Source organism: Hyla sarda, chromosome 1, assembly GCF_029499605.1.
Source record: "Hyla sarda isolate aHylSar1 chromosome 1, aHylSar1.hap1, whole genome shotgun sequence".
Taxonomy (NCBI): domain Eukaryota; kingdom Metazoa; phylum Chordata; class Amphibia; order Anura; family Hylidae; genus Hyla; species Hyla sarda.
The window spans coordinates 176,341,907-176,348,333 of NC_079189.1; the positions used below are offsets into that span (position 1 = coordinate 176,341,907).

General features: G+C 46.4%; 3 non-coding genes across 3 annotated transcripts; 1 reads left to right on the forward strand and 2 right to left on the reverse strand.

Moving 5' to 3' along the window:
* The first annotated feature begins 987 nt into the window (after positions 1-987).
* Positions 988-1,060, forward strand: TRNAK-CUU (transfer RNA lysine (anticodon CUU)). Its single transcript has one exon. It is a non-coding gene; the product is annotated as a tRNA-Lys (tRNA).
* A 1,460-nt stretch (positions 1,061-2,520) lies between these two features.
* TRNAG-GCC (transfer RNA glycine (anticodon GCC)) lies at positions 2,521-2,591 on the reverse strand. The gene has a single exon. It is a non-coding gene; the product is annotated as a tRNA-Gly (tRNA).
* Positions 2,592-5,165: 2,574 nt separating this feature from the next.
* On the reverse strand, positions 5,166-5,236 carry TRNAG-GCC (transfer RNA glycine (anticodon GCC)). The gene has a single exon. It is a non-coding gene; the product is annotated as a tRNA-Gly (tRNA).
* Between the last annotated feature and the right edge of the window lie 1,191 nt (positions 5,237-6,427).

A 6,427-nucleotide genomic window follows, 5' to 3' on the forward strand; every position in this document is an offset into this window, starting at 1 on the left:
CTTTTTTTTCTGGCTGTGCTTACCTCTATTAACCCACCCAAGAGCCCACAGATTACCTCCTTGAATAAAAACTAATACCGAAAAAAACTCAAACTCAGCCGATCCAACTTTGAGGAAAATCATTTTGAAGGATAAAGAGGATGGAATCAAAGAAGGCTACTGATTGATTCTCACTATTCAGCTGCAGTCCAAAGGAAATCCCTGGACTTTATTCAATCTCCTAGGGTCCTTTTGTATCTCTATAGTAGAAATTCATCAGTAGCTCTACAAAACCTCTCCCTGTAGTCCTAGCCTTAAATAAAGACTAAGACATGGTTTGGAATGGGAGCTGAAGGACTAAAAGAACAGCGCTGCATTGGCCGGGAATCAAACCCGGGCCTCCCGCATGGCAGGCGAGAATTCTACCACTGAACCACCAATTCTCTGCTATGAAATTTAGTTTTTGGCAACCAAATGCTGCTGCTGCTGCTGCTGCTGCTGCTGCTGCTGCTGCTGCTGGTGCTGCTGCTACCCAAGCCTCACCACGGCCTCCTGCCCACAGATACCATGTCCCACTCTGGCGGAGCAAGCTCTCCAGTCAAGCAGTTGCCCGGCTAGCTCAGTCGGTAGAGCATGAGACTCTTAATCTCAGGGTCGTAAAACCCTGGACTTTATTCAATCTCCTGGGGTCCTTTTTTATCTCTATAGTAGAAATTCATCAGTAGCTCTACCAAACGTCTCCCTGTAGTCCTAGCCTTAAATAAAGACTAAGACATGGTTTGGAATGGGAGCTGAAGGACTAAACAAACAGCGCTGCATTGGCCAGGAATCGACCCCAGGCTTCCCACGTGGCAGGCAAGAATTCTACCACTGAACCACCAATGCTCTGCCATGACATTTAGTTTTTGGCAACCGACTGCTGCTGCTGGCACGCAGGCCTCACCACGGCCTCTTGCCCACAGATACCATGTCCCACTCTGGCGGAGCAAGCTCTCCTGTCAAGCAGTTGCCCGGCTAGCTCAGTCGGTAGAGCATGAGACTCTTAATCTCAGGGTCGTGGGTTCGAGCCCCACGTTGGGCGATGACTGGTAACTTTTCGTTTCTGGCTGTGCTTACCTGCATCACCCCACCAAACAGCTCACAGATACCCTCCCTGAAATAAATAAAACCAAATGTCTCAATGCAACTGTAGCAAAGAAAAATGTTGGAAAGGATAAAGATGATCAGAAGCAAATAAGGCCACGTCTACACTTAGACCATTCGGAAGGCTACTGATTTTTTCTCACTATTCAGCTGCAGTCCAAAGGAAATTACTGAGCTGTATTCAATCTGGTAGAGTGCTTCTTTCTTTTCTGGTTGTGCTTCCCTCTATTAACCCACCAAAGAGCCCACAAATTACCTCCTTGAAAAAAAACTAATACCGAAAAAAACTCAAACTCAGCGATCCAACTTTGAGGAAAATCATTTTGAAGGATAAAGAGGATGGAATCAAAGAATGCTACTGATTGATTCTCACTATTCAGCTGCAGTCCAAAGTAAAACCCTGGACTTTATTCAATCTCCTGGGGTCCTTTTTTATGTCTATAGTCCTAGCCTTAATTAAAGACTAAGACATGGTTTGGAATGGGAGCTGAAGGACTAAAAGAACAGCGCTGCATTGGCCGGGAATCGACCCCGGGCCTCCCGCGTGGCAGGCGAGAATTCTACCACTGAACCAACAATGCTCTGCCATGACATTTAGTTTTTGGCAACCGACTGCTGCTGCTGCTGCTGCTGGCACCCAGGCCTCACCCGGGCCTCTTGCCCACAGATACCATGTCCCACTCTGGCAGAGCAAGCTATTCAGTTAAGCAGTTGCCTGGCTAGCTTAGTCGGTAGAGCATGGGGCTCTTAATCTCAGGGTTGTGGGTTCGAGCCCCAGGTTGGGCGATGACTGGTAACTTTTCGTTTCTGGCTGTGCTTACCTGCATCACCCCACCAAACAGCTCACAGATACCCTCCCTGAAATAAATAAAACCAAAGGCCTCAATGCAACTGAAGCAAAGAAAAATGTTGGAAAGGATAAAGATGATCAGAAGCAAATAAGGCCACTTCTACACTTAGACCATTCGGAAGGCTACTGATTTTTTCTCACTATTCAGCTGCAGTCCAAAGGAAATTACTGAGCTGTATTCAATCTGGTAGAGTGCTTCTTTCTTTTCTGGCTGTGCTTACCTCTATTAACCCACCAAAGAGCCCACAGATTACCTCCTTGAAAAAAAACTAATACCGAAAAAAACTCAAACTCAGCAATCCAACTTTGAGGAAAATCATTTTGAAGGATAAAGAGGATGGAATCAACGAATGCTACTGATTGATTCTCACTATTCAGCTGCAGTCCAAAGTAAAACCCTGGACTTTATTCAATCTCCTGGGGTCCTTTTTTATCTCTATAGTAGAAATTCATCAGTAGCTCTACAAAACGTTTCCCTGTAGTCCTAGCCTTAAATAAAGACTAAGACATGGTTTGGAATGGGAGCTGAAGGACTAAAAGAACAGCGCTGCATTGGCCGGGAATCGAACTCGGGCCTCCCGCGTGGCAGGCGAGAATTCTACCACTGAACCACCAATGCTCTGCCATGACATTTAGTTTTTGGCAACCGACTGCTGCTGCTGCTGCTGCTGCTGCTGCTGCTGCTGCTGCTGCTGCTGCTGGCACCCAGGCCTCACCCGGGCCTCTTGCCCACAGATACCATGTCCCACTCTGGCAGAGCAAGCTCTTCAATTAAGCAGTTGCCCGGTTAGCTCAGTCGGTAGAGCATGAGACTCTTAATCTCAGGGTTGTGGGTTCGAGCCCCACGTTGGGCGATGACTGGTAAATTTTCGTTTCTGGCTGTGCTTACCTGCATCACCCCACCAAACAGCTCACAGATACCCTCCCTGAAATAAATAAAACCAAATGCCTCAATGCAACTGAAGCAAAGAAAAATGTTGGAAAGGATAAAGTTGATCAGAAGCAAATAAGGCCACTTCTACACTTAGACCATTCGGAAGGCTACTGATTTTTTTCTCACTATTCAGCTGCAGTCCAAAGGAAATTACTGAGCTGTATTCAATCTGGTAGAGTGCTTCTTTCTTTTCTGGCTGTGCTTACCTCTATTAACCCACCAAAGAGCCCACAGATTACCTCCTCGAAAAAAAAATAATACCGAAAAAAACTCAAACTCAGACGATCCTACTTTGAGGAAAATCATTTTGAAGGATAAAGAGGATGGAATCAAAGAAGGCTACTGATTGATTCTCACTATTCAGCTGCAGTCCAAAGCAAAACCCTGGACTTTATTCAATCTCCTGGGGTCCTTTTTTATCTCTATAGTAGAAATTCATCAGTAGCTCTACAAAACATCTCCCTTTAGTCCTAGCCTTAAATAAAGACTAAGACATGGTTTGGAATGGGAGCTGAAGGACTAAATAACAGCACTGCATTGGCCGGGAATGCAACCCGGGCCTCCCGCGTGGCAGGTGAGATTTCTACCACTGAACCACCAATGCTCTGCCATGACATTTAGTTTTTGGCAACCGACTGCTGCTGCTGCTTCTGCTGCTGGCACCCAGGCCTCACCACGGCCTCTTGCCCACAGATACTATGTACCACTCTGGCGGAGCAAGCTCTCCAGTCAAGCAGTTGCCCGGCTAGCTCAGTCGGTAGAGCAAGAGACTCTTAATCTCAGGGTTGTGGGTTCGAGCCCCACGTTGGGCGATGACTGGTAACTTTTCGTTTCTGGCTGTGCTTACCTGCATCACCCCACCAAACAGCTCACAGATACCCTCCCTGAAATAAATAAAACCAAATGCCTCAATGCAACTGAAGCAAAGAAAAATGTTGGAAAGGATAAAGATGATCAGAAGCAAATAAGGCCACTTCTACACTTAGACCATTCGGAAGGCTACTGATTTTTTCTCACTATTCAGCTGCAGTCCAAAGGAAATTACTGAGCTGTATTCAATCTGGTAGAGTGCTTCTTTCTTTTCTGGCTGTGCTTACCTCTATTAACCCACCAAAGAGCCCACAGATTACCTCCTTGAAAAAAACTAATACCGAAAAAAACTCAGCGATCCAACTTTGAGGAAAATCATTTTGAAGGATAAAGAGAATGGAATCAAAGAAGGCTACTGATTAATTCTCACTATTCAGCTGCAGTCCAAAGCAAAACCCTGGACTATATTCAATCTCCTGGGGTCCTTTTGAATCTCTATAGTAGAAATTCATCAGTAGCTCTACAAAACGTCTCCCTGTAGTCCTAGCCTCAAATAAAGACTAAGACACGGTTTGGAATGGAAGCTGAAGGACTAAAAGAACAGCGCTGCATTGGCTGGGAATCAACCCGGGCCTCCCACGTGGCAGGCGAGAATTCTACCACTGAACCACCAATGCTCTGCCATGACATTTAGTTTTTGGCAACCGACTGCTGCTGCTGGCACCCAGGCCTCACCACGGCCTCTTGCCCACAGATACCATGTCCCACTCTGGCGGAGCAAGCTCTCCTGTCAAGGAGTTGCCCGGCTAGATCAGTCGGTAGCGCATGAGACTCTTAATCTCAGGGCTGTGGGTTCGAGCCCCACATTGGGCGATGACTGGTAACATTTCGTTTCTGGCTGTGCTTACTTGCATCACCCCACCAAACAGATGCCTCAATGCAACTGAAGCAAAGAAAAATGTTGGAAAGGTTAAGATGATCAGAAGCAAATAAGGCCACTTCTACATTTAGACCATTCGGAAGGCTACTGATTTTTTCTCACTATTCAGCTGCAGTCCAAAGGAAATTACTGAGCTGTATTCAATCTGGTAGAGTGCGTCTTTCTTTTCTGGCTGTGCTTACCTCTATTAACCCACCAAAGAGCCCACAGATTACCTCCTTGAAAAAAAACTAATACCGAAAAAAAATCAAACTCAGCGATCCAACTTTGAGGAAAATCATTTTGAAGGATAAAGAGGATGGAATCAAAGAATGCTACTGATTGATTCTCACTATTCATCTGCATTCCAAAGTAAAACCCTGGACTTTATTCAATCTCTTGGGGTCCTTTTTTATCTCTATAGTAGAAATTCATCAGTAGCTCTACAAAACGTCTCCCTGTAGTCCTAGCCTTAAATAAAGACTAAGACATGGTTTGGAATGGGAGCTGAAGGACTAAAAGAACAGCGCTGCATTGGCTGGGAATCGAACCCGGGCCTCCCGCGTGGCAGGCGAGAATTCTACCACTGAACCACCAATGCTCTGCCATGAGATTTAGTTTTTGGCAACCGACTGCTGCTGCTGCTGCTGCTGCTGCTGCTGCTGCTGCTGCTGCTGCTGCTGCTGCTGCTGCTGGCACCCAAGCCTCACCACGGCCTCCTGCCCACAGATACCATGTCCCACTCTGGCGGAGCAAGCTCTCCAGTCAAGCAGTTGCCCGGCTAGCTCAGTCGGTAGAGCATGAGACTCTTAATCTCAGGGTCGTGGGTTCGAGCCCCACGTTGGGAGATTGACTGGTAACTTTTCGTTTCTGGCTGTGCTTACCTGCATCACCCCACCAAACAGCTCACAGATACCCTCCCTGAAATAAATAAAACCAAATGCCTCAATGCAACTGAAGCAAAGAAAAATGTTGGAAAGGATAAAGATGATCAGAAGCAAATAAGGCCACTTCTACACTTAGACCATTCGGAAGGCTACTGATTTTTTCTCGCTATTCAGGTGCAGTTCAAAGGAAATTACTGAGCTGTATTCAATCTGGTAGAGTGCTTCTTTCTTTTCTGGCTGTGCTTACCTCTATTAACCCACCAAAGAGCCCACAGATTACCTCCTTGAAAAAAAACTAATATCGAAAAAAACTCAAACTCAGCGATCCAACTTTGAGGAAAATCATTTTGAAGGATAAAGAGGATGGAATCAAAGAATGCTACTGATTGATTCTCACTATTCAGCTGCAGTCCAAAGTAAAACCCTGGACTTTATTCAATCTCCTGGGGTCCTTTTTTATGTCTATAGTCCTAGCCTTAAATAAAGACTAAGACATGGTTTGGAATGGGAGCTGAAGGACTAAAAGAACAGCGCTGCATAGACCGGGAATCGACCCCAGGCCCCCCGCGTGGCAGGCGAGAATTCTACCACTGAACCACCAATGCTCTGCCATGACATTTAGTTTTTGGCAACCGACTGCTGCTGCTGCTGGCACCCAGGCCTCACCACGGCCTCTTGCCCACAGATACCATGTCCCACTCTGGCGGAGCAAGCTCTCCAGACAAGCAGTTGCCCGGCTAGCTCAGTCAGTAGAGCATGAGACTCTTAAACTCAGGGTCGTGTGTTCGAGCCCCAGGTTGGGCGATGACTGGTAACTTTTCGTTTCTGGCTGTGCTTACCTGCATCACCCCACCAAACAGCTCACAGATACCCTCCCTGAAATAAATAAAACCAAAAGCCTCAAT